The following is a 14,244-nucleotide window of genomic DNA, read 5'->3' on the forward strand; positions in this document are numbered from 1 at the left end:
TAATGTTTGAAAGCACTCAGTACCAAGTTGGGCATATAATAAATATAAAATAATTGGTATTGTTATCAAGGACTATTGGCTTGATCCATTTCAGTATGCCAGTAGTTGGGTTTTCTTTTTTTTTTTTCTTTTTGATTTAGTACAACCAGTTTATTCAATTTTTCTCAGGTTATAATGACCTTATATTGTAGACGTAACAGGCGTTAAAGTTATTTATTACTCTCTATCATAGCAGAGGAACATTACCATCATTGTTCAAAACTGTTCAGTGCCACTGAAGTCAGGTATGTCACATGTGGTCTCCACCAGGCTGGAGATGATGAGGAAGTTGTGTGTATCCCCTAGGGTTAGGTAGCATACATTTTATTTCTGCCTGCCTGCTGTGTGTTCAGACATACAGCCTTTGGTAGTGTTATGAGCAAAAGATATATGTCTGTCTTTAAAGAAGATATATGTTTCAGAAAACAAAACAGAGACACTTAAAATTGTTTGAAAACAATGAGGAAAGTCAACAAAACAAAGCACTGTGTTACAAGAGGAACATAAGTATAAAAAGGAGACAATGGAACTCCAAATTTGAGAGATTCCTGGAAAGAGTGGTTTGAGTTGAATTTGAGGTGATAAAGATGAACTTCTAGAAATTAGCCATTTGCCTACATGTTCTAAATAAATTAAGTTGTGAATAAGAATTATCTTTATCATAGCCTTAAGATGGGAATAAAGTGATTCTTAGAATGGAAGAACATAAACATTTATTGAGCACCTTTAAGTTGAAAGCATAATGTTAGGCCTGTTCATTCATTCATTCATTCATTTCATTCACATTTTATCTACATGTGCTGGTCACTATTCTAATATGGCTTACTTTATCCTTCTTTTACCAATGGTGAGACTGAAACTCAAAAATAAGAAACTGACACAAAGTTGCATGCTATGTGGCAGATGTGGAATTGAAACTCATCTGCTTGCCCATAAACCAAGCCCTGCACATCATAGCATGTATGCTAATTAAAAAGAAATAAAAGTTACAGATATTGGAGAAATGCTATAAAGAAAGTTTTCTTTTCCTTAGCAAATCCTCCAATCTTCCAGTGATAGGCAGATCTCCCTGTGTTTTTTACTCACTGGATATATTAGAACTAGATCTCTGTAGCTCTGTGAGGTGAGAATTACTAGGTTAACTACCTAAGTTTGGTGAAAAAAATCTCCTGTGATAAACATTATTTACAAAATGAAATGAAAACAGTTTTCTACAAAAAAGAAATGCTAACAAATATGCTTTCTGAAACAAATATTTGTAAATCTCATCATCACAAATCATCATTTGATAGAAATATTTCTACTATGGCATTCAATATTATGGAAATTTTCTTTGTCTTACTTTAGTAAAAAAACATAGAAACTCAACTTTATTGTAATAAAATAGCAAATAATATAAACTTAATTTAAATGCTATGGTAATATGTAAACACTCTCCAATCTTATTTCTTAACTCTCTAAACAAGTATAATAATTAATCTAAAGCTTTATCTTCTTCGTTTTTTCACATTTTTATTGGAGTGTAATTGCTTTACAATGGTGTGTTAGTCTCTGCTTTATAACAAAGGGAATCCGCTATACATATACATATATCCCCATATCTCCTCCCTCTTGCGTCTCCCTCTCACCCTCCCTATCCCACTCCTCTAGGTGGACACAAAGCACCGAGCTGATCTTCCTGTGCTATGCGTCTGCTTCCCACTAGCTATCTATTTTACATTTGGTAGTATATATAAGTTCATGTCATTCTCTCACTTTGTCCCACCTTAACCTTACCCTTCCCCGCGTCCTCAGCTCCATTCTGTACATCTGTGTCTTTATTCCTGTCCTGCTGATAGGTTCTTCAGAACCTTTTCCTTTTTTAGATTTCGTATATATATGTGTTAGCATATGGTATTTATTTTTCTCTTTCTGACTTACTTCACTCTGTATGACAATCTCTAAGTCCATCCACCAAACAACAAATAACTCAATTTCGTTTCATTTTATGGCTGAGTAATATTCCATTGTATATATGGGCCGCATCTTCTTTATCCATTCATCTGTCGATGGACACTTAGGTTGCTTCCATGTCCTGGCTATTGTAAATAGAGCTGCAATGAACATTTTGGTACATGACTCTTTTTGAATTATGGTTTTATCAGATTATGTGCCCAGCAGTGGGATCACTGGGGCGTGTGGTAGTTCTATTTTTAGTTTTTTAAGGAACCTCTATACTGTTCTACATAGTGGCTGTATCAATGTACATTCCCACCAACAGTGCAAGAGGGTTCCCTTTTCTCCACACACTCTCCAGCATTTATTGTTTCTAGATTTTTTGATGATGGCCATTCTGACTGGGTGAGGTGATACCTCATTGTAGTTTTGATTTGCATTTCTCTAATGATTAGTGATGCTGAACATCTTTTCATGTGTTTGTTGACAAACTTATACCTTCTTTGGAGAAATGTCTATTTAGGTCTTCTGCCCATTTTTGATTAGGTTGTTTGTTTTTTTGATATTGAACTGCATGAGCTGCTTGTAAATTTTGGAGATTAATCCTTTGTCAGTTGCTTCATTTGCAAATATTTTCTCCCATTCTGAGGGTTGTCTTTTCATCTTACTTATGATTTCCTTTGCTGTACAAAAGCTTTTAAGTTCCATTAGGTCCCACTTTTTATTTTTGTTTTTATTTCCATTTCTCTAGGATGTTGGTCAAAAAGGATCTTCCTGTGATTTATGTCAGAGACTGCTCTGCCTATATTTTCCTGTAAGAGTTTTATAGTGTCTGGCCTTACATTTAGGTCTTTAATCTATTTTGAGTTTATTTTTGTGTATGGTGTTAGGGAGTGTTCTAATTTGATTCTTTTACATGTAGCTGTCCAGTTTTCCCAGCACCACTTATGGAAGAGGCTGTCTTTACTCCACTGTATATTCTTGCCTCCTTTGTCAAAAATAAGGGGACCATATGTGTGTGGGTTTATCTCTGGGCTTTCTACCCTGTTCCATTGATCTGTATTTCTGTTTTTGTGCCAGTACCATACTGTTTTAATTACTGTAGCTTTGTAGTATAGTCTAAAGTCTGGGAGCCTTATTCCTCCAGTTCCATTTTTCTTTTTCAAAATTGCTTTGGCTATTTGGGCTCTTTTGTGTTTCTGTACAGACTGTGATTTTTTTTTTGTTTTAGTTCTGTGAAAAATACCATTGGTAGTTTGATTGGGATTGAATTGAATCTGTAGATTGCTTTGGGTATTATACTCATTTTCACAATGTTGATTCTTCCAATCCAAGAACATGGTATATCACTCCAGCTGTTAGTATCATCTTTAATTTCGTTCATCAGTGTCTTATGGTTTTCTGCATACAGGTCTTTTGTCTCCTAAGTAGGTTTATTCCCAGGTATTTTTTTCTTTGTGTTACAGTGGTAAATGGGAGTGTTTTCTTAATTTCTCCTTCAGAGTTTTCATCATTAGTGTATAGGAATGCAAGAGATTTCTGTGCATTAATTTTGTATCCTGTAACTTTACCAGATTCATTATTAGCTCTAGTAGTTTTCTGGTAGTGTCTTTAGGATTCTCTATGTATAGTATCTTGTCATCTGCACACAGTGACAGCTTTATTTCTTCTTTTCTGATTTGGATTCTTTTTATTTCTTTCTCTTCTCTGATTGCTGTGGCTAAAACTTCCAAAACTATGTGGAGTAATAGTGGTAAGAGTGGACAACCTTGTCTTCTTACAGATCTTAGAGGAAATGGTTTCAGTTTTTCACCACTGAGAGCGATGTTGGCTGTGAGTTTGTCATATATAGCCTTTATTATGTTGAGGTAAGTGCCCTCTATGTCTACTTTCTGGAGGGTTTTTATCATAAATGGGTGTTGAATTTTGTTGAAAGCATTATCTGCATCTATTTAGATGATCATAGGGTTTTTCTCCTTCAAATTGTTAATATGGTTTATCACATTGATTGATTTGCATATATTGAAGAATCCTTGCATTCCTGGGATAAACCCTACTTGATCATGGTGTATGATCCTTTAAATGTGCTGTTGGATTCTGTTTGCTAGTATTTTGTTGAGGATTTTTGCATCTATGTTCATCAGTGATATTGGCCTGTAGTTTTCTTTCTTTGTGACATCTTTGTCTGTTTTGGTATCAGCGTGATGATTGCCTCGTAGAATGAGTTTGGGAGTGTTCTTCCCTCTGCTATATTTTGGAAGAATTTGAGAAGGATAGGTGTTAACTCTTCTCTAAATGATTGATAGAATTCGCGTGTGAAGCCATCTGGTCCTGGGCTTTTGTTTGTTGGAAGATTTTTAATCACATTCTCAATTTCAGTGCTTGTGATTGGTCTGTTTATATTTTCTATTTCATCCTGGTTCAGTCACAGAAAGTTGGGCTTTTCTAAGAATTTGTCCATTTCTTCCAGGTTGTCCATTTTATTGGCATATAGTTACTTATAGTAATCTCTCATGATCCTTTGTATTTCTTCAGTGTCAGTTGTTACTTCTCCTTTTTCCTTTCTAATTCTATTGATTTGAGTCTTCTCCCTTTGTTTCTTGATGAGTCTAGCTAATGGTTTATCAATTTTGCTTATCTTCTCAAAAACCAGCTTTTAGTTTTATTGATCTTTGCTATCATTTCCTTCATTTCTTTTTCATTTATTCCTGATCTGATCCTTATGATTTCTTTCCTTCTGCTAACTTTGGGTTTTTTTGTTTTTCTTTCTCTAATTGCTTTAGGTATAAGGTTAGGTTGTTTATTTGAGATATTTCTTCTTTCTTGAGGTAGGATAGTACTGCTGTAAACTTCCCTCATAGAACTGCTTTTGCTGCATCCCATAGGTTTTGGGTCATCGTGTTTTCATTGTCATTTGTTTCTAGGTATTTTTTGATTTCCTCCTGGTTTTCTTAAGTTATCTCTTGGTTATTAAGAATTTTTTCACGTCCATGTGTTTGTATTTTTTAGATTTATTTCCTGTAATTGATATCTAGTCTCATAGCATTGTGGTTGGAAAAGTTACGTGATAAGATTTCAATTTTCTTAAGTTTACCAGGGCTTGATTTGTGACCCAAGATATGATCTATCCTGGAGAATGTTCCCTGAGCACTTGAGAAGAATGTGTTTTCTGTTGTTTTTGGGTGGAATGTCCTATAAATATCAATTAATTCCATCTTGTTTAATGTATCAGTTAAAGCTTGTGTTTCCTTATTTATTTTCATTTTGGATGATCTTTCCATTGGTAAAAGTGGGGTGTTAAAGTCACCTACTATGATTGTGTTACTGTCGATTTCCCCTTTTATGGTTGTTAGCCTTTGCCTTATGTATTGTGATGCTCCTATGTTGTGTGCATAAATATTTACAAGTGTTATATCTTCTTCTTGGATTCATCCCTTGATCATTATGTAGTATCCTTCTTTGTCTCTTGTAATAGTCTTTATTTTAATGTCTATTTTGTCTTTATATGAGAATATAAATTCCATTCAAAGTCTGTTTGTCTGATATGAGAATTGCTACTCCAGTTTTCTTTGGATTTCCATTTGTATGGAATATTTTTTCCCTCACTTTCAGTCTGTATGTCCCTAGGTCTGAAGTGCGTCTCTTGCATACAGCATATATATAGGTCTTGTTTTTGTCTCCATTCAGCCAGTCTACGTCTTTTGGTTGGAGCATTTAATTCATTTACATTTAAGGAAATTTTTGATATGTATGTTCCTATTACCATTTTCTTAATATTTTGGGTTTGTTATTGTAGGTCTTTTCCTTCTCTTATGTTTCCTGTCTAGAGGAGTTCCTTTAGCATTTGTTGTAAAGCTGGTTTGGTGGTGCTGAATTCTCTTAGCTTTTGCTTGTCTTTAAATGTTTTACTTTCTCCATCGAATCTGAATGAGATCCTTGCTGGGTAGATTAAACTTGGTTGTAGGTTTTCCCCTTTCATCACTTTAAATATGTCTTGCCACTCTCTTCTGGCTTGCAGAGTTTCTGCTGAAAGATAAGCTGTTAACCTTATGGGGATTCCCTTGTATGTTATTTGTTGTTTTTCCCTTGCTGCTTTTAATATTTTTTCTTTGTATTTAATTTTTGATAGTTTGATTAATATGTGTCTTGGCATGTTTCTCCTTGGATTTATCCTGTATGGGACTCTCTGGGCTTCCTGGACTTGATTGACTATTTCCTTTCCCATATTAGGGAAGTTTTCAACTATAATCTCTTCTAATATTTTCTCAGTCTCTTTCTTTTTCTCTTCTTCTTCTGGGAACCCTATAATTCAAATGTTGCTGCATTCAATGTTATCCCAGAGGTCTCTGAGACTGTCCTCAATTCTTTTCATTCTTTTTTATTTATTCTGCTCTGCAGTAGTTATTTCCACTATTTTATCTTCCAGGTGACTTATCCGTTTTTCTGCCTCAGTTATTCTGCTATTGATTCCTTCTAGAGAAATTTTTATTTCATTTCCTGTGTTGTTCATCACTGTTTGTCTCCTCTTTAATTCTTCTAGGTCCTTGTTAACCATTAACCGTTTCTTGTATTTTCTCACTTCTATTTCCAAGATTTTGGATCATCTTTTGCTATCATTACTCTGCATTCTTTTTCAGGTAGACTGCCTATTTGCTCTTCATTTGTTTGGTCTGGTGGGTTTTTACCTTGCTCCTTCATCTGCTGTGTGTTTCTCTGTCTTCTCATTTTGCTTAACTTACTGTGTTTGGGGGTCTCCTTTTCTCAGGCTGCAGGTTCGTAGTTCCTGTTGTTTTTGGTATCTGCCCCCAGTGGCTAAGGTTGGTTCAGTGGGTTGTGTGGGCTTCCTGGTCGATGGGATTAGTGCCTGTATTCTGGTGGATGAGGCGGATCTTTTCTTTCTGGTGGGCAGGACCACGTCTGGTGGTGTGTTTTGGTGTGTCTGTGACCTTATTATGATTTTAGGTAGCCTCTCTGCTATTGGGTGTTGTTGTGTTTTTTTCTTGCTAGTTGTTTCACATAGTGTGTCCAGTACTGTAACTTGCTGGTTGTTGAGTGGTGCTGGGTCTTAGTGTTGAGATGGAGATCTCTGGGACAGCTTTCACCGTTTGATATTACATGGAGCTGGGAGGTCTCTGGTGGACCAATGTCCTGAACTTGGCTCTCCCACCTCAGAGGCACAGGCTTGATATCCGACTGGAACACCAAGATCCTGTCAGCCACATGGCTCTGAAGAAAGGGAGAAAAAAAGAAAGAAAAAAATAAAAAGAAATACAGTTATTAAAATGAAAAATTATTGTAAATAAAAAAATTAAAAAGTAATAAAAATAAAGAAAAAAGGAAAGAAAGAAAGAAAGAAAGAAAGAAAGAAGGAAGGAAAGAAGAGAGCTACCAATCCAAAAAGGAATCCACCAATGATAACAAGCACTAAAAACTCTACTTAAAAAAAAAGAAAGACAGACAGAACCCTAGGACAAATGGTAAAAGCAAAGCTATACAGACAAAATCACACAGAGAATCATACACATACACACTTACATAAAGATAAAATGGAAATATATATATATTTATATATATATAAAAAGGAAGAGAGCAACCAAATCAATAAACAAATCTACCAAAGATAATAAACTCTAAATACTAAAGTAAGATAAACATAAAACCAGAAACCAGTCAGTCACATACAGCAAACCCCAAGTCTACAGTTGCTCTCAAAGACCACTGCCTCAATTTTGGGATGATTCATTGTCTATTCAGGTATTCCACAGATGCAGGGTACATCAAGTTGATTGTGGAGATTTAATTCACTTCTCCTGAGGCTGCTGGGAGAAATTTCCCTTCCTCTTCTTTGTCCGCACAGCTCCTGGTATTCAGCTTTGGATTTGGCCCCACCTCTGCCTGTAGGTCACCTGAGGGCATCTATTCTTCCCTCAGACAGGACGGGGTTAAAGTAACAGCTGATTAGGGGGCTCTGGCTCACTCAAGCCAGGGAGAGGGAGGGGTACAGAATGTGGGGTGAGCCTGCAGCAGCAGAGACCGGCGTGAAGTTGCAACAGCCTGAGGTGCGTCGTGCGTTCTCCGAGGGAAGTTTTCCCTGGATCACGGGACCCTGGCAGGGGCGGGCTGCACAGGTTCCCAGGAGAGGAGGTGTGGAGAGTGACCTGTGCTTACACACAGGTTTCTTGGTGGCTGCAACAGCAGCCTTAGCATCTCATGCCCGCCTCAGGTGTCTGCACTGATAGCCATGGCTCACGCCTTTGTCTGGAGCTCGTTTAGGTGGTGCTTTGAATCCCCTCTCCTTGCACACCCCGAAACAATGGTCTCTTGCCTCTTAGGCATGTTCAAGTTTTTTCCCGGATTCCTTCCTGGCTAGCTGTGGTGCAATAGACTCCTTCAGCCTGTGTTCATGCAGCCAACCCCAGTCCTCTCCCTGGGATCTGAACTCCGAAGCCCGAGCCTCAGCTCCCAGCCCCCACCCACGCTGGTGGGTGAGCAGACAAGTCTCTCAGGCTGGTGAGTGCTGCTGCACACCGATCCTCTGTCCAGGATTCTCTCCACTTAGCCCTTTGCCTCCCTGTTGCTGGGGTCTCCTCTGTGGCTCCAAAGCTTCCTCCCTGCCACCCCCTGTCTCCACCAGTGAAGGGGCTTCCTACTGTGTGGAAACTTTTCCTCCTTCACAGCTCCCTCTCAGAGGTGCAGGTCCTGTCCCTATTCTTTTGTCTCTGTTTTTTCTGTTTTCTTTTGCCCTACCCAGATACATGGGGAGTTTCTTGCCTTTTGGGAAGTCTGAGGTCTTCTTTCAGCGTTCAGTAGGTGTTCTGTAGGAGTTGTTCCACATGTAGATGTATTTCTGATGTATTTGTGGGAGGATGGTGATTTCCACATCTTACTCCTCTGCCTTCTTGAAGGTGTCCCCCTAAAGCTTTATCTTCTTGAAGCACTAGTACAAATAACATTTTTACAATAATATGTCTTAGCAAGTTTTTCTCATTGACTGTTAGTTGAAATTAATGACCTATGGTTTAAAAAATTTTTGATCAAGAATGAATTAAACACGTTTGGGGCTTATTTTTTTGTTAATTTTTATACCAAATACATGTTTGTATAAATAAGACTGCATCTTTACCTATCTATTGCATTTGTCATCTATTATCTATCTTCTATTTGTCTATCATCTACCTATCTACCAATCTCTTTATCTTTTGTTGATGTACCTATCCATCATCTATCTATCTATCCATCCTCTATCTGTCTATCTATCATCTGTCTCCTATACTTACACCTTCCCCTCTCCATCTCCCTGTTCCTTCTCTTTAACCTCCCCACAAACTTCCCTCTCTCTCCCTTCCTCTTTTGGGCTCTCCTCACTGCTTCTTTATCTCTCCTTTTAACTTTTCTTTTCTTTCCTTTCCTTTTTTTTTTTCTTTTGTTTTGTTTTGTAAAAGACTAAATGGAAACCTTAACTAAATAGAGTTGGGAGACTAAAAAGGGGAATTATCATGCGCTGTGATGATAGCAGAGCTCAATAGACAGAAGAAAGACTCTTCTTCTTTCCTGGTGAGGACTCAGCCAATGAAAAGCCATGGCCTCTTTGTTTAATACATCCCTCCTGGTTTCCTTTGCCGCTCTAAAAAGGTGTTCTTCACATGCTGTGCAGGACTTGCACATGGCTCGCCATGGTTGCAGACCTTGAATAGCAATTCTCTGCTGATCCTGGATGAACCATCTTTGCTTGATATCTAGCAGTCTATTTATTTCAGGTCAACAGTTTATTCATCCTGCTCATCCTTTGATATAGATTTACTTGCAAATTTTCTGCTCTTATTTATAATATGATGAGGTAACAATGCAAATATTACTCAACATAATGTTAACTAGTGCCTCTTGTGGATTTTTGTTCCTTAAAACTCTTTTGGCATTTTTAGTTAAGAAACATAATTCTCATATCAAAATTTCAAAAGGTAAGAAACTCCTCTCAACATGGAGCATTTTCACAAAGGATAAGAAATTACATGATTTGGTAAGCAGCAGGAGAGATAGGCAACTTGGAAAAACAGTTTAATTCTTTTTTTTTTTTTTTTTACTGTAAACTATTATTCTTTTTATTTTTTTTAACATCTTTATTAGAGTATAATTGCTTTACAATGGTGTGTCAGTTTCTGCTTTATACATATGTCCCCGTATCTCTTCATTCTTGCATCTCCCTCCCTCCCACACTCCCTATCCCACCCCTCTAGGTGGTCACAAAGCAACGAGCTGATCTCCCTGTGTTATGCAGCTGCTTCCCACTAGCTATCTATTTTACGTTTGGTTGTGTGTATATGTCCATGCCACTCTCTCACTTTGTCCCACCTTACCTTTCCCCCTCCCCATATCCTCAAGTCCATTCTCTAGTAGGTCTGCATCTTTATTCCCGTCTTGCCACTAGATTCTTCAGACCATTTTCTTTTTTTTTCTTTTTTTTTTTTTGATTCCATATATATGTATTAGCATATGGTATTTGTTTTTCTCTTTCTGACTTACTTCAATCTGTATGACAGCCTCTAGGTCCATCCACCTCACCACAAATAACTCAGTTTTGTTCCTTTTTATGGCTGAGTAATATTCCATTGTATATATGGGCCACATCTTCTTTATCCATTCATCTGTTAATGGACACTTAGGTTGCTTTCATGTCCTGGCTATTGTAAATAGAGCTGCAATGAACATTTTGGTACATGACTTTCTTTGAATTATGGTTTTCTAAGAGTATATGCCCAGTAGTAGGATTGCTGGGTCGTATGGTAGTTCTATTTTTAGTTTTTTAAGGAACCTCCATACTGTTCTCCATAGTGGCTGTATCAATTTACATTCCCACCAACAGTGCAAGAGTGTTCCCTTTCCTCCACACCCTCTCCAGCATTTATTGTTTCTACATTTTTTGATGATGGCCATTCTGACCGGTGTGAGATGATATCTCATTGTAGTTTTGATTTGCATTTCTCTAATGATTAATGATGTTGAGCATTCTTTCATGTGTTTGTTGGCAATCTGTATATCTTCTTGGGCAAATGTCTATTTAGGTCTTCTGTCCACTTTTGGATTGGGTTATTTGTTTTTTTGATATTGAGCTGCATGAGTTGCTTGTATGTTTTGCAGGTTAATCCTTTGTCAGTTGCTTCATTTGCAAATATTTTCTCCCATTCTGAGGGTCGTCATTTCGTCTTGTTTATGGTTTCCTTTGCTGTGCAAAAGCTTTTAAGTTTCATTAGGTCCCACTTGTTTATTTTTGTTTTTATTTCCATTTCTCTAGGAGGTGTGTCAAAAAGGATCTTGCCGTGATTTATGTCATAGAGTATTCTGCCTAGGTTTTCCTCTAAGAGTTTGATAGTGTCTGGCCTTACATAAGGTCTTTAATCCATTTTGAGTTTATTTTTGTGTATGGGGTTAGGGAGTGTTCTAATTTGATTCTTTTACATGTAGCTGTCCAGTTTTCCCAGCACCACTTATTGAAGAGGCTGTCTTTTCTCCACTGTATATGCTTGCCTCCTTTATCAAAGGTAAGGTGACCATATGTGTGTGGGTTTATCTCTTTATCAAAGATAAGGTGACCATATGTGCTTTCTATCCTGTTCCATTGATCTATATTTCTGTTTTTGTGCCAGTACCATACTCTCTTGATTACTGTAGCATTGTAGTATATTCTGAAGTCAGGGAGCCTGATTCCTCCAGCTCCTTTTTCCTTCTCAAGATAGTTTTTGCTATTCATTGTCTTTTGTTTCCATACAAATTGTGAAATTTTTTGTTCTAGTTCTGTGAGAAATGCCAGCGGTAGTTTGACTGGCATTGCATTGAATCTGTAGATTGCTTTGGGTAGTATATTCATTTTCACAAAGTTGATTCTTCCAATACAAGAACATGGTATATCTCTCCATCTATTTGTATCATTTTGATTTCTAACATCAGTGTCTTATAATTTTCTGCATACAGGTCTTTTGTCTCCTGAGGTAGGTTTATTCCTAGATATTTTATTCTTTTTGTTGCAATGGTAAATGGGAGTGTTTTCTTAATTTCACTTTCAGATTTTTCAACATTAATGTATAGGAATGCAAGAGATTTCTGTGCATTAATTTTGTATCCTGCTACTTTACCAGATTCATTGATTAGCTCTAGTAGTTTTCTGGTAGCATCTTTAGGAATCTCTATGTATAGTATCATGTCATCTGCAAACAGTGACAGCTATACTTCTCCTTTTCTGATTTGGATTCCTTATATTTCTTTTTCTTCTCTGATTGTTGTGGCTAAAACTTCCAAAACTATGTTGAATAATATTCGTGAGTGTGGGTAACCTTGTCTTGTTCCTGATCTTAGTGGAAATGGTTTCAGTTTTTCACCATTGATGATGATGTTGGCTGTGGGTTTGTCATATATAGCCTTTATTATGTTGAGGAAAGTTTGCTCTATGCCTACTTTCTGGAGGGTTTTTCATCATAAATGGATGTTGAATTTTGTCAAAAGCTTTCTCTGCATCATTGAAATGATCATACGCTGTTTCTCCTTCAATTTGTTAATATGGTGTATCACGTTGATTGATTTGCATATCTTGAAGAATCCTTGCATTCCTGGGATATACCCCACTTGATCATAACATATGATCCTTTTAATGTGCTGTTGGATTCTGTTTGCTAGTATTTTTTTCAAGATTTTTGCATCTGTGTTCATCAGTGATATTGGCCATAGTGTTCTTTCTTTGTGACATCTTTGTCTGGTTTTGGTGTCAGGGTGATGGTGGTCTCATAGAATGAGTTTGGGAGTGTTCCTTCCTCTGCAAATTTTTGGAAGAGTTTGAGAAGGATAGGTGTTAGCTCTTCTCTAAATGTTTGATAGAATTCGCCTGTGAAGCCATCTGGTCCTGGGCTTTTGTTTGTTGGAAGATTTTTAATCACAGTTTCAATTTCAGTGCTTGTGATTGGTCTGTTCATATTTTCTATTTCTTCCTGGTTCAGTCTTGGCAGGTTGTGCATTTCTAAGAATTTGTCCATTTCTTCCAGGTTGTCCATTTTATTGGCATAGAGTTGCTTGTAGTAATCTCTCATGATCTTTTGTATTTCTTCAGTGTCAGTTGTTACTTCTCCTTTTTCCTTTCTAAATCTATTGATTTGAGTCTTCTCCGTTTTTCTCTTGATGAGTCTGGCTAATGGTTTATCAATTTTGTTTATCTTCTCAAAGAACCAGCTTTTAGTTTTATTGATCTTTGCTAATGTTTCCTTCATTTCTTTTTCATTTATTTCTGATCTGATCTTTATGATTTCTTTCCTTCTGCTAACATTGGGTTTTTTTTTGTTTTTCTTTCTCTAATTGCTTTAGGTGCAAGGTTAGGTTGTTTATTCGGGATATTTCCTGTTTCTTGAGGTAGGCTTGTATATCTATAAACTTCCCTCTTAGACCTGCTTTTGCTGCAACCCATAGGTTTTGGGTCATTGTGTTTTCATTGTCATTTGTTTTTGGGTATTTTTTGATTTCCTCTTTGATTTTTCAGTGATCTCTTGGTTATTAAGTAGCGTGTTATTTAGCCTCCATGTGTTTGTATTTCTTACAGATTTTTTCCTGTAATTGATACCTAGTCTCATAGTGTTGTGGTCGGGAAAGATACTTGATATGATTTCAATTTTCTTAAAATTACCAAGGCTTGATTTGTGACCCAAGATATGATCTATCCTGGAGAATGTTCCCTGAGCACTTGAGGAGAATGTGTATTCTGTTGTTTTGGAGTGGAATGTCCTATAAATATCAGTTAAGTCCATCTTGTTTAATGTATCATTTAAAGCTTGTGTGTCCTTATCTATTTTCATTTTAGATTTGTCCATTGGTGAAAGTGGGGTGTTAAAGTCCCCTACTATGATTGTGTTACTGTCAATTTCCCCTTTTATGGCTGTTAGTATTTGCCTTATGTATTGAGGTGCTCCTATGTTGGGTGCATAAATGTTTACAATTGTTATATCTTCTTCTTGGATTGATCCCTTGATCACTATGTAGTGTCCTTCTTTGTCTCTTGTAGTGGTCTTTGTTTTAAAGTCTATTTTGTATGACATGAGAATTGTTACTCCAGCTTTCTTTTGATTTCCATTTGCATGGAATATCTTTTTCCATCCCTTCACTTTCCGTCTGTGGGTGTCCCTAGGTCTGAAGTGGGTGTCTTGTACACAGCATATATATGGGTCTTGTTTCTGTAACCATTCAGCCAGTCTGTGCCTTTTGGTTGAAGCATTTAAGCCATTTACATTTACATTTAAG

Source organism: Balaenoptera acutorostrata, chromosome 5 (assembly GCF_949987535.1).
Source record: "Balaenoptera acutorostrata chromosome 5, mBalAcu1.1, whole genome shotgun sequence".
Taxonomy (NCBI): Eukaryota; Metazoa; Chordata; class Mammalia; order Artiodactyla; family Balaenopteridae; genus Balaenoptera; species Balaenoptera acutorostrata.